The 14,314-nt window shown below is 43.2% G+C and overlaps 1 long non-coding RNA gene across 1 annotated transcript; it reads right to left on the bottom strand.

Annotated features, from left to right (window-relative positions):
• Window positions 1–8,411: 8,411 nt before the first annotated feature.
• Window positions 8,412–10,074, bottom strand: LOC135571297 (uncharacterized). Its single transcript, XR_010463708.1, has 3 exons — window positions 9,978–10,074; window positions 8,957–9,287; window positions 8,412–8,805 (listed from the first exon to the last, which is right to left on the bottom strand). It is a non-coding gene; the product is annotated as an uncharacterized LOC135571297 (long non-coding RNA).
• Window positions 10,075–14,314: the final 4,240 nt, after the last annotated feature.

The following is a 14,314-nucleotide window of genomic DNA, read 5'->3' as shown; positions in this document are numbered from 1 at the left end:
GTATAAAATGTGTTTCTACGATTCTTGACATGTATCTATTGACTGTACCGTGGACTCCTGCCTCAGAGGACATTGAATCAGAAGGAGAGAGATCAGTCTGCCCATGCATGAGTCCATCTCCATGGGATTCTAAAGATTTCTTGGTTGTAACCCTAGGCATCTTTAATCTGTTACAAACTCAGTTTAGTTTCACTTTCAAAACTAAATCCCTCGCTGGCACGCACACACACGCATAAACGCAAGCAGGCAGGCACGCAGACATGCACGAGCACACACACACAACACACACACATCTCAGAGCTTCTCATGATTACGTGTAGTAGGGTCATTGACTCTGCCCCTGTGTGCCAGTGGGGTGAAGGAGATAAAAGAAAAGAAATACACTATCTCTGAAGAAGGACTCCATGGATTTAAGACTTGTCCTGAATGGTGGGCGGCATCCTCAAAACTAGCATGGTGGAATCTCACTACTATTGGCTCACTAGAAAATCCCTTTAAAAAAAAAACCTGGATCAGTTGTGACTCCATCTCCATTATAATAGTGAGGAGTTTATAAGGATGTTTGTGGGGATAGTTGTCGGCCTAAATAGGGTATGTGTGTTATCATGTTATGAGATCTAGCCGTGACTTGTCAAGACTGATCCAGACATGAGCATTGCTGGTGATTGAGTTTATATGCTCCCAGGTCAGCAGGCATTGGTTGGGACCCAGTCGATTCAGGAGGACCTGTCATAGACTATAAAGACAGAAAAGACGTAATAAAGACGGAATTTGGAACCAAATAAGGTTCTTGAGAGCGATGCCATAGGAGAACCATTTTAGGGTCGGCTGTTTCGGAAGAACCATAAATGGGAGTTTTTTTATTTTAAAAACATACAAAAATCCCAAACAAGAAATGTTTCTTCCTTCCAGGACCGGAATTAAATAGCCCTGCTGTCGGTTTTCAAGCCTTATTTGCATATTTCACCCGGTGCCTTTCGAATGAATTTTAGTTACCAGTACCACCGATGACTGTGATTTCTACTGACAGAGACATGGTTGTTGTGTTCATTCATTTTCAGTCCTCTGGCCTTCACCAAGTGAGATCCTAAGTGAATATGTTGCCATTAAAATTGCATTGTTTAAGACGATTTATATTTCATAAGGCCTTCTTTTGAGGGTCTAGTTTTACCCCAATACGGTGGCCTGAAACTCATAGTTTAAAGGCCATATCAGGCCTTCAAGTCCAGCATTTTTATTCACTGCCAGAATAATTGCCAGGGTTGGGAAGATTAAGATTTGAAACTATTTTAGACATCAAAACTGGAACAACCATTTGGAACAACCATTTGAGTAACAGGTGCAATAAGTCCAAGTAAGAGATTGGAATAATTTAGAAAAATGTATATTTGAGTAGGATATTATGAATTAATCAAACCATGTACATGCAAAAACATAGATACGGAAACTAACAATTCTAAAAATCTACCTGCAATAGAGCATGCTGGGACATATGATAATGATGGGAGTGGTTTTAGTTCAAGGATGGTTATTAACACCAAACCTGGGGTTATTTTACACCACTGAGTTGTAATTAAACTCTTGAATCAACATTAGAAATGTTACACTGAAAAATCAACACTAACCAATGTGCTGTGTGCAATGAAAGGGACACATCTGCAGGCTTCCATACATTTCAAGAACCTTTTAGAATTCTGAAGAACAGTAGATGCCACGTATAAAAACACTTTTACTGTTGAAAAGCAATATCCCAAGTATAAATACAGTAAAGTACACACTAAAGGGTACAATAGTGTTATTTTTATTTTTTTACACACAACTGCAAACTTCCAAAGAGCAGGCCATTCAAGGAGTTGGTCTGATGGTAATCCATGATGTCATCAGCCTTCCCCCTTGCTTGAGGAAAAATAGAGGAGCACTAGAGAACCAAAGAGCAAACTGCCTCCCCCCACACAAGTACAGTGAAGTGCCTTTCTTGTAAGCTCCAAACCCAACAATGCAGTAATCAATATCAATGTAGCGTGTGGTGGTTCATTTCTGTATTATCAAATGAGGAGAGACAAACTTATCATACAAGTCAGAGTTATACTTCAACTGAATCTTTATTAGTAAGAGCTTTGCAATAGCGATGGCTGGTCGATGAATCACCCTCAGATGATTTGTTGAGAGCCACAACACAAAGGCTACTGAGATCTTTTATGGCAAAGTTCCACCCTCTAGGCGACATAACAAACCACAGATGTTTGGAACGGGTCACAAGGTGAGACTTTTTCAATGAGAAAGGAGTATCCCGTAGCCAGATAGCATTCACTATAAATTCTGTTCTTATCGTTCAGTTTGGCTTCTAAAACGAGGTTACAATCTCGTTCCTGGTACATCATAGCACAAAAACACCAACTCATCCAATGGCATAAATCAATTGTCAACTCCAGATACTCCCATCTCAAGTAAAACCCCTTCTTGACCCCACTCATGGACAAGCTCACTGAGGGGAGTGAGCCTCTTGGTCATACACTATCCCAGGATAAGTGCAACATCAGAGATGACATACAATGGTTCCAGACACTACCCCACACATCTGTCTCAAACCTTATCTCCCCAACGCCAAAGGAGGGAGTGACTGGCGCACAGACAATGTGGAGACAAGTAATTGTTTCCCCATTAATCACGCCATCCCTTCACATGGTTTAAGAATAGGTAAAGACACATTCAAATAAAATCAAATCCAATTTTATTTGTCACATACACATGGTTAGCAGATGTAAATGCGAGAGTAGCGAAATACTTGTGCTTCTAGTTCCGACAATGCAGTAATAACCAACTAGTAATCTAACTAACAATTCCAAAACTACTACCTTATACACACAAGTGTAAGGGGATAAAGAATATGTACATAAAGATATATGAATGAGTGATGGTACAGAGCGGCATAGGCAAGATACAGTAGATGGTATCGAGTACAGTATATACATATGAGATGAGTATGTAAACAAAGTGGCATAGTTAAAGTGGCTAGTGATACATGTATTACATAAAGATGCAGTAGATGATATAGAGTATAGTATATACGTATATATATGAGATGAATAATGTAGGGTATGTAAACATTATATTAGGTAGCATTGTTTAAAGTGGCTAGTGATATATTTTACATAATTTCCCATCAATTCCCATTATTAAAGTGGCTGGAGTTGAGTCAGTGTGTTGGCAGCAGCCACTCAATGTTAGTGGTGGCTGTTTAACAGTCTGATGGCCTTGAGATAGAAGCTGTTTTTCAGTCTCTCGGTCCCAGCTTTGATGCACCTGTACTGAGCTCGCCTTCTGGATGATAGCGGGGTGAACAGGCAGTGGCTCGGGTGGTTGTTGTCCTTGATGATCTTTATGGCCTTCCTGTGACATCGGGTGGTGTAGGTGTCCTGGAGGGCAGGTAGTTTGCCCCCGGTGATACGTTGTGCAGACCTCACTACCCTCTGGAGAGCCTTACGGTTGTGGGCGGAGCAGTTGCCATACCAGGCGGTGATACAGCCCGCCAGGATGCTCTCGATTGTGCATCTGTAGAAGTTTGTGAGTGCTTTTGGTGACAAGCCGAATTTCTCCAGCCTCTTGAGGTTGAAGAGGCGCTGCTGCGCCTTATTCACGATGCTGTCTGTGTGGGTGGACCAATTCAGTTTGTCCGTGATGTGTATTTATTTTTTATTTTTTTATTTCACCTTTATTTAACCAGGTAGGCAAGTTGAGAACAAGTTCTCATTTACAATTGCGACCTGGCCAAGATAAAGCAAAGCAGTTCGACACATACAACGACACAGAGTTACACATGGAGTAAAACAAACATACAGTCAATAATACAGTATAAACAAGTCTATATACAATGTGAGCAAATTAGGTGAGAAGGGAGGTAAAGGCAAAAAAGGCCATGGTGGCAAAGTAAATACAATATAGCAAGTAAAACACTGGAATGGTAGTTTTGCAATGGAAGAATGTGCAAAGTAGAAATAAAAATAATGGGGTGCAAAGGAGCAAAATAAATAAATAAATAAAATACAGTTGGGAAAGAGGTAGTTGTTTGGGCTAAATTATAGGTGGGCTATGTACAGGTGCAGTAATCTGTAAGATGCTCTGACAGTTGGTGCTTAAAGCTAGTGAGGGAGATAAGTGTTTCCAGTTTCAGAGATTTTTGTAGTTCGTTCCAGTCATTGGCAGCAGAGAACCCGAAGGAGAGGCGGCCAAAGAAAGAATTGGTTTTGGGGGTGACGAGAGATATACCTGCTGGAGCGTGTGCTACAGGTGGGAGATGCTATGGTGACCAGCGAGCTGAGATAAGGGGGGACTTTACCTAGCAGGGTCTTGTAGATGAACTTAAAACTTACCACCCTCTCCACTACTGTTCCATCAATGTGGATAGGGGGGTGTTTCCTGAAGTCCACGATCATCTCCTTAGTTTTGTTGACGTTGAGTGTGAGGATATTTTCCTGACACCACACTCCGAGGGCCCTCACCTCCTCCCTGTAGGCCGTCTCGTCGTTGTTGGTAATCAAGCCTACCACTGTTGTGTCGTCCGCAAACTTGATGATTGAGTTGGAGGCGTGCGTGGCCACGCAGTCGTGGGTGAACAGGGAGTACAGGAGAGGGCTCAGAACGCACCCTTGTGGGGCCCCTGTGTTGAGGATCAGCGGGGTGGAGATGTTGTTGCCTACCCTCACCACCTGGGGGCGGCCCGTCAGGAAGTCCAGTACCCAGTTGCACAGGGCGGGGTCGAGACCCAGGGTTTCGAGCTTGATGACGAGCTTGGAGGGTACTATGGTGTTGAATGCCGAGCTGTAGTCGATGAACAGCATTCTCACATAGGTATTCCTCTTGTCCAGATGGGTTAGGGCAGTGTGCAGTGTGGTTGAGATTGCATCGTCTGTGAACCTATTCGGGCGGTAAGCAAATTGGAGTGGGTCTAGGGTGTCAGGTAGGGTGGAGGTGATATGGTCCTTGACTAGTCTCTCAAAGCACTTCATGATGACGGAAGTGAGTGCTACGGGGCGGTAGTCGTTTAGCTCAGTTACCTTAGCTTTCTTGGGAACAGGAACAATGGTGGCCCTCTTGAAGCATGTGGGAACAGCAGACTGGGATAGGGATTGATTGAATATGTCCGTAAACATACCAGCCAGCTGGTCTGCGCATGCTCTGAGGGCGCGGCTGGGGATGCCGTCTGGGCCTGCAGCCTTGCGAGGGTTAACACGTTTAAATGTTTTCCTCACGTCAGCTGCAGTGAAGGAGAGTCCGCATGTTTTGGTTGCGGGCCGTGTCAGTGGCACTGTATTGTCCTCAAAGTGGGCAAAAAAGTTATTTGGTCTGCCTGGGAGCAAGACATCCTGGTCCGTTGACTGTAGACCCTGCCACATACCTCTTGTGTCTGAGCCATTGAATTGTGATTCTACTTTGTCTCTATACTGACGCTTAGCTTGTTTGATTGCTTTGCGGAGGGAATAGCTACACTGTTTGTATTCGGTCATGTTTCCGGTAAAGCAGTGGTTCGCGCTTTCAGTTTCACGCGAATGCTGCCATCAATCCACGGTTTCTGGTTTGGGAATGTTTTAATCGTTGCTATGGGAACGACATCTTCAACGCACGTTCTAATGAACTCGCTCACTGAATCAGCTTATTCGTCAATGTTGTTGTTTGACGCAATACGAAACATATCCCAGTCCACGTGATGGAAGCAGTCTTGGAGTGTGGAATCAGATTGGTCGGACCAGCGTTGAACAGACCTCAGCGCAGGAGTTTCTTGTTTTAGTTTCTGTCTGTACGCAGGGAGCAACAAAATTGAGTCGTGGTCAGCTTTTCTGAAAGGAGAGCGGGGGAGGGCCTTATATGCGTCGCAGAAGTTAGAATAGCAATGATCCAAGGTTTTGCCAGCCCTGGTTGCGCAATCGATATGCTGATACAATTTAGGGAGTCTTGTTTTCAGATTAGCCTTGTTAACCCTTTTACACGTACCATCACACGGGTGTGATCGTTCTACAGTGGTCCCTGAAGTGTACGATCACACCCGTGTGTTTAGAACACTCATTTAGAATGCTCGTTTAGAACGGCAGTTTCGAATGACGCAACAATCAGCGTTTGAGCTGGCCACACTTTTTTTCAGAAACTATTTACACAAACACAGTCCTTACAAAGTTATGTCCAGAATGTCAGCAGTTTATTTTTGGATGCATTGTTCAGATATTCACAGAAGTAAATATAGCATAACACAATCATCCTAACCGGAAAAATGTAGGCTACATTTGTCCTAGCGCTGAGGAAAGATTTATTTTCTAACTCTCGGCTGACGTAAACTACAATATGAATTAGCTAATAGCAATTACTATATATAATTAATCACATCACGGGTGAGCTCACCATTGATCGAAATAACTAGGTTAAACACTTTATAGAAATCGAAAGTAATCCGACGATTAGTTTCAGCGCGCAGCCATGCATTTTTTCCTCACAGAAACCAAAGTTAATAAGAGAAGACGAGATGAGTTTGGTCTGTTTGTAGTATGCATGTTGAAGGGGTGTGTCATCTACCGTCGTTCACATCCCACCATTAATTTCCGGAAGTCCTCAAAAAATTTGTGAACTCTTACTCACCTCATTTTGTTATAACATCTTTGGTCAAACAGACGTGAATCCCAGAATGCATTGTATGTCAACAAACATGGCTACACAGCCAGAATTAGCTTAGCTCATCATAATCAGTACAACCTTCAAAAAAGTATTTTACACACATAATATGTGCCCATTACAATCTGTGCAAGAATCGGAATGCATGAGTTGTCACCTAGAATTGAAAACATGTGAATAAAATCGTAAATACACAAATAATTACCACACAAAACATTTTCTGATAGTGATTTATTGATACAAGTGGCGCGTGCCGGCAGTCAACCACGTAACCTCCCACTCTGCGCCATTCAGTGTTGTTGTTTATGTATGTAGCTAGTGAGCTAAGCTGTAGCATTACAACAATGTCTTTCAAAAGGAGACAACTCACAAATGTGGAAATTCTGGAGATTTTTTAGAATTCTGACAATGAGTCTGAGTATGAAAGTCAGGAATCAGATTCTGACAGTGACAGTGAGGAGCTGCCCCTCAACCTTGTAGCCATTGAGAACCCTGAATCTGAATTTCCCTTGTCAACTGAGGAAGTACCAGGTCCCTTTGAAGATGCTGGTGGTGATGGAGGCAGACCGACAGTGGATGAAGTACCGGAGTTCTGTGGTAGCTGGAAGGCCGCCAGTCATTTCACCCCACCTGGCCCTGCTGTCTGCTTTGACGAGTCCCAGTCTGGAGTGCAACGCCCCTTGCCATTTCCAACTGAGGCAGAGTGCTTCAAGTTGTTTCTGACAGAGGAGCTGGTGGGAGAGATAGTTGAGGAGACCAATCGCTATGCCTTAGAGCTACAGGAGAAGAGAGAGCCAGGAGTGAGGAGGAAACTCGCTAAATGGGTGACAACCACAATTAGTGAAATGTATACCTTCCTGGTGACAGTCCTTCTCATGGGAATAGTAAAGAAGAACTCCCTAAGAGAATACTGGAGCACAGATCCTATGTTTGCAACTCCCTTCTTTGCCTCCCTCTTTTCCCAAGATCGCTTCCTAGTTCTGCTGCGATGCCTGCATTTTGTCAACAATGCTACTGCAATCCTAAGTGACCCGTTATACAACATAAGAAATGTTCTTATCAGCCTGACATCAGCATTTGGTCGGGTCTTTGTGCCATACAAGGACCTATGCATTGATGAGTCCCTGATGTTATGGAAAGGTAGGCTGGCGTTCCGTCAATATATTCCCTCCAAAAGGCACAGGTTTGGAGTCAAGTTCTTTGTCATGTGCGACGTGAAGACAGGATTTGTCCAGGATATTATAGTTTACACAGGGTCCACCACTGACATCAAACATTATGAGAGGCTTGGGGTGTCAGGGTCCGTGGTGATGACCATGCTGGCTCCTCATCTCGGCAAGGGACACACTTTGTACGTGGACAATTGGTACAGCAGTCCCACACTCTTCCAGCATCTGCTCTCCAACAGCACAGGGGCCTGTGGCACAGTCAGGTCGAACCGGAAGGGGATGCCGGCATTCGGATGCAGGAAGATGCAGAGAGGGGAGGTGGAATTCCAGGAGAACGGTCAACAGCTGGCAGTAAAGTGGCATGACAAGCGAGATGTCCATGTCCTCTCCACTGTCCATACAGTAACCATGTCGGCCACAGGGAAGGTGGACCACCTGACCGGAGAGAGAAAGATCAAACCAGATTGTGTGCTTGATTATAACCTCAAAATGGGGGCCGTGGATAAGGCAGACATGATAAACAGGTTTGTGGAATGCACACGGAAAACGAACAAGTGGTATAAGAAGATATTTTTCCATCTGATCGACACTGCTGTCCTCAACGGCAGCATAGTTCACCGCCAACTAACAGGTGAGATGATTACTGAACAAGGTATTTTTGTAATTGGATGTACAGTTCACATACAAATCCATTATGCAATTATAGTGACAATATCTCACCCACCTACCCACTGCCTCATCATCCTCTAACTTTCCTCATCCTCCCCACTCCCTCATAGGTAAAGTAATTACCTACCAAAAATACAGAGAGAACCTCATGAGAGAGCTGCCGGAGGAGCACCACACCCCTCGGCGCCCATCCACTGGGGGTCGTCCTGCTGTAGACAATCCCCTACGCCTCACTGCACGACATTTTCCCTGCAAAGTCCCTCAAACTGCTTCTCAAGGTAGTCGCACACGGAGGCATTGCAAAGTCTGCCTGTCTGGCGCCAGGAGAAGTAAGCAGAGGAAGATGACAAAATACATGTGTCTAGCTTGTGATACACCTCTATGTATTTCACCATGCTTTGAGGAGTATCACATGCTCAAGCATTATTGAGCACATCTGCAGCAATAGATGACTGACTGACCTGACATGTGACTTGACAGGTGACCAGCCATGATACTATGCGTTAGAGATGGGGGTGGAAATGCAGTTGTTGTTCAGTCACTGCATGGATATTAAATATGGGTTATGCATATTCAGTTTTTTGTCCTCTAGTAAAACAAGTTGTTGAACCAACTACCAGTACTGCAATAAAATAGATGAATATTACATATTGGCATATGTGTTTTCTTGCTGTGTTTTCATCCAGTACAACTGTTAAGGAGTGTACGTTAGCATACAAAAGCTGTCCTCATTCTTCAGCTCCAAAGATGTCCAGCTCCAGTTATGATATTGGCAAATAATGTTTCTGGTTTCTGAAAGTACAGAATAAAGAGGAATTATTCATTAGAATACAATATAAGGATATAGCAATAAAACAAAACTACAAAGAAGTAACATAATAAACACTGCTATAAAAAAATAGTTTATTGGATTGACAAAATCACAGATTTGAGTTATAACAGTAAGAAACTAACTTTTGAGCTCCACAAGGGGGCAAGGCAGGGCAGAACAGAGCTTTGCTGAATAGACCAAATAAACAAACCATGGTCATATTTTGTATTTATTTAACTAGGCAAGTAATTTAAGAACAAATTATTATTTACAATGATGGCCTACACCGGCCAAACTCGGACAACGCTGGGCCAATTGTGCGCTGCACTATGGGACTCCCAATCACAGCCAGTTGTGATACAGCCTGGATTTGAACCAGGGTGTCTGTAGTGCCATAGACCGCTGCGCCACTTGGGAGTCATAAGGCCAGGGTAGCTTCAAAATACAACACAATCTAATAGTTTTCTGACGCAACTAGCATTGTTTTACAGAGCTAATAGAATAATGTAGCTAGGTAAGCATGATTGACAATAACACCATAAAGGTTATAAAATGTGTAACGTTACCTCACGTGTCCGCAGTTATAAGGAATATATTATGATCTACAGCTACAGCAGAAACGGCATACGGAAACTATTATTATAACTATTATAACGTAATAAGGCACTTACTTTGATGGAAACGCAGCCTGGATTTGAACCAGGGAGTCTGTAGTGACACCTCTAGTACTGATGTGCTGTGCCTTTGACCGCTGCGCCACTTGAGAGTCATAAGGCCATGGTAGCTTCAAAATGCAACACAAGATAATACTTCTCTGACGCATTTAGCATTGTTTTACAGAGCTAATAGAAGAATGTGGCTACATAAGCACGATTGACTATAACACCATAAAGGTTATAAAATGAGTAACGTTACCTCACGTGTCCGCGGTGATAAAGAATATACACAAATATATTATGCTCCATACATACAGTACGCTACAATAGAAATGTGGAATAGAAAATGTGAACACGTGTGCAGATCCTGTTCTGACGGGAGATGAGCAAATGTCTGCAGACGTGAACTGCACAAACAATTGGGAAGTGCTTGGGGAATTTTGTCCGTGTCAAAAATGTCCCAAAAATGTAATTATCCGCAAAAGTAAAAATGACTATTTTTATGTGAATGAATGAGGAGGCGGAACACACCTAGAAAATAAAAACTTGTTTGAAAATCATTTGAAATTGAAGTTAAAACAACCTATAAATATAAACAGGCTGCGTGCTTTAGTTTGAGGGCAGCGCGGATAAAATGTACTGTTACGTATCAATCACATTCTGGAATGGAGAGAACATTCTAACATCACGTGCATAAAAAAACTCACGCTGGGGCGACCGTTAGAGATATTTGGAACTCACGCATGAAAGGGTTCAAATCCCCAGCTACAATGAATGCAGCCTCAGGATATATGGATTCCAGTTTGCAAAGAGTCAAATAAAGTTCGTTCAGAGCCATCGATGTGTCTGCTTGGGGGGGAATATATACGGCTGTGATTATAATCGAAGAGAATTCCCTTGGTAGATAATGCGGTCGACATTTGATTGTGAGGAATTCTAAATCAGGTGAACAGAAGGACTTGATTTCCTGTATGTTGTTGTGACCACACCACGTCTCGTTAACCATGAAGCATACGCCCCCGCCCCTCTTCTTACCAGAAAGATGTTTGTTTCTGTCGGCGCGATGCGTGGAGAAACCAGCTGGCTGCACCGACTCCGATAGCGTCTCTCCAGTGAGCCATGTTTCCGTGAAGCAAAGAACGTTACAGTCTCTGATGTCCCTCTGGAATGCTACCCTTGCTCGGATTTCATCAACCTTGTTGTCAAGAGACTGGACATTTGCGAGAAGTATGCTAGGGAGTGGTGCACGATGTGCCCGTCTCCGGAGTCTGACCAGAAGACCGCTTCGGCAGAACACAGGATCCGCTTCGCGAAAGTCATATTCTTGGTCGTACTGATGGTGAGTTGACGCTGCTCTTATATTCAGTAGTTCTTCTCGACTGTATGTAATGAAACCTAAGATGACTTGGGGTACCAATGTAAGAAATAACACGTAAAAAAACTAAAAACTGCATAGTTTCCTAGGAACGCGAAGCGAGGCGGCCATCTCTGTCGGCGCCGGAAGACAATGCTCCCTCCTGTCCTCTTCCCTTTCTGATATTCTGCATAGCACCAGGGACATGTGAAAGACAAGCCTGACCTCTCCCCTCTCTGGGCCCCAGGTGACTGAGCCCCAGCTGAGGGAAGAAGTGCAACTGCCAACACCAGAGTCCGACGGGATATATTCTAATAACAAGTATATAATATAAGCATATTATGCAGATAAGATATCTGAATTATCTATGTTACCCAAGTAATTCTGATTCTTCCGCCACAAGCACTAAAAATAAAATAAGGTAGGAAAAAAAAAGTAATAAGTAAGAAAAAAGTTTTTTTTTTTAAGTAAGAAACTATAGTATTTACAATGTGCAGGGACACTGAAGGGATTTAGGTAGTATATTAGGTGACTAGGTATCAGGATGTATGATAAACAGAGTAAAATCAACGCAAATGAGGATTGTATGTGAGTGGGTGTGCATGTGTGCATAGTCAGTTTACATGTGTGTGCATGCTATGTGTGTGTTGGAGTGTCAGTGTGTGTAACTGTATAGATTCCTGTGAGTGTGCAAATATTAAACGGTCTACTCACATAGTGCATGTGGCCATTTTGTTAGCTATTTAGTAGTCTTATTGGATTGGGGATAGAAGCTTTTTAGGAGCCTGTTGGTGTCAGACTTTATGCACCGGTACCGCAGAAGCAGAGAAAACAGTCTATGGTTTAGGCGGCTGGATTTTTAAAGATTTTCCTGGCATTCCTTTCACACCACCTGATACAGAGGTCCTTTAGCTCATTTGATGATTCTATATTACTTGTTTCTTGTGTAATTTATAGAACAGTCAAGATAACATCTGAAAACTCCCTGGAGAGGTGGAAAGGTCGATATTTGACCATCAGGTATTCCAAAACGTGTCGAGACTTCCACTGCGCTCGAGTCACCATTTGTTGTTGATGAAGAGGCAAATCCCTCCCCTCTTCGATTTCCCTGACTCTACTGTCCTGTCCCCTCGGTGAATGGAGAGAGAGAGAGAGGCAGAGAGGCAGAGAGAGAGAGGCAGAGAGAGAGAGGCAGAGAGAGAGGCAGAGAGAGAGGCATAGAGAGAGGCATAGAGAGAGGCAGAGAGAGAGAGAGGGAGGCAGAGAGAGGCAGAGAGAGAGGCAGAGAGGGAGGCAGAGAGAGAGGCAGAGAGAGAGGCAGAGAGAGAGGCAGAGAGAGGGGCAGAGAGAGAGAGAGAGAGAGAGAGAGGGAGAGAGAGAGAGAGGGGGGGGGAGGCAGAGAGAGGGAGGCAGAGAGAGGGAGGCAGAGAGAGAGAGGCAGAGAGAGAGAGGCAGAGATAGAGAGGCAGATAGAGAGAGAGGCAGCACACAGGACCAGCTCAATAAATCACTGTGTTGGATGGGGGGATTAGTCCAGGGCATTTAGCTACCATCTCTTTACCAGCAACTCAATCCCATCATGACAAAGAGTAAGACATGACATGGGCCTCCTATACAGTCTGTCAATTTATACGTTAACAATCCTCATTGCATTACAGGGCCAGTTTCATGGGTCCTCCAGTAAGAAGAACCTTTTCAATAATAATTTTCACTGACAATGCTTATTTGCCCAGGATAATTGATGGAAAAAGTACCCAATTGTCATACTTGAGTAAAAGTAAAGATACCTTCATAGAAAATTACTCAAGTGAAGTTCACCCAGTAAAATAATACTTGAGTAAAAGTCTAAAAGTATTTGGTATAAATAGTATAGAAAAAGTATAAATCATTTCAAATTCCTTATATTAAGCAAATCAGACAACACAATTTTGTTGTTTTTATGTATTTACGGATTGCCAGGGGCACACTCCAACATCATTTACAAACAAAGCATTTGTGTTTCGTGAGTCCGCCATATCAGAGGCAATAGGGATGACCAGGGATGTTCTCTTGATACGTGCGTAAATTGGACCATTGTCTGGTCCTGCTAAGCATTCAAAATGTAACAAGTACCTTTGTGTGTCAGGAATAGTACATTCTTTCTTCAAGAATGGAGTGAAGCAAAAGTAAAAGTTGTCAGAAATATAAATAGTAAAGTAAAGTACAGATACCCCTCAAAATACTTAAATAAAAATACTTTATTAAAGCACTTTTATTTTTTTTATATATTTAAAAAAAAACTTTATTCAACTAGTCAAGTCAGTTAAGAACAAATTATTATTTACAATGACGGCCTACCGGGGAATAGTAGGTTAACTGCCTTGTTCAGGGGCAGGACAACATATTTTTACCTTGTCAGCTCAGGGATTCAATCCAGCAACCTTTTGGTTACTGGTCCAACGTTCTAACCACTAGGCTACCTGCCATACTTAAATACTTTAAACAACTGCCCAGGACTAGGCTTAATCTCTGTCTATGAAACTGGCCCACAAATGCTTCTTGTCACTAAGAAAGTAAATCAAAATGCTGTTTTAGCGCTGAAAATCTCTGTCTGTCCGTCTGTCTCTGTCTGACCCAACATTCAGTCATGGTACACAGGGAAAGCCATCAGTGATTTAGAGTTTGTCTAAGCTGAGGCTGTTTACTCAGACCTGGTACACACTACACAGGAAGAGCCATCAGTGGTTTTGGGTTTCTGGCTGAGGCTGATTGAACCAACATCCAGTTGACCTTGTAGACCGAGGAAGTGCCAAAGAAGGAGAGCCATCAGTGAGCTGGGAGTTCTAACTATGTCCCTTTCTATTTCTGAAGAGTGTTCAGTGGCTGACCCCTTGATTTGTTCAGCCTGTCACAGCGGAAGAGCAGGAAGTGGACCTTCAGTCCTGACATGGGCATAGCAGCACATAGACAACAAACGTTTGATTAACTCGAAAGTCTACTTTATTCTCCCTCCCCTTGT

Source organism: Oncorhynchus nerka, linkage group LG4 (assembly GCF_034236695.1).
Source record: "Oncorhynchus nerka isolate Pitt River linkage group LG4, Oner_Uvic_2.0, whole genome shotgun sequence".
Lineage (NCBI taxonomy): Eukaryota > Metazoa > Chordata > Actinopteri > Salmoniformes > Salmonidae > Oncorhynchus > Oncorhynchus nerka.
This window is presented reverse-complemented; position numbering and strand designations above follow the sequence as displayed.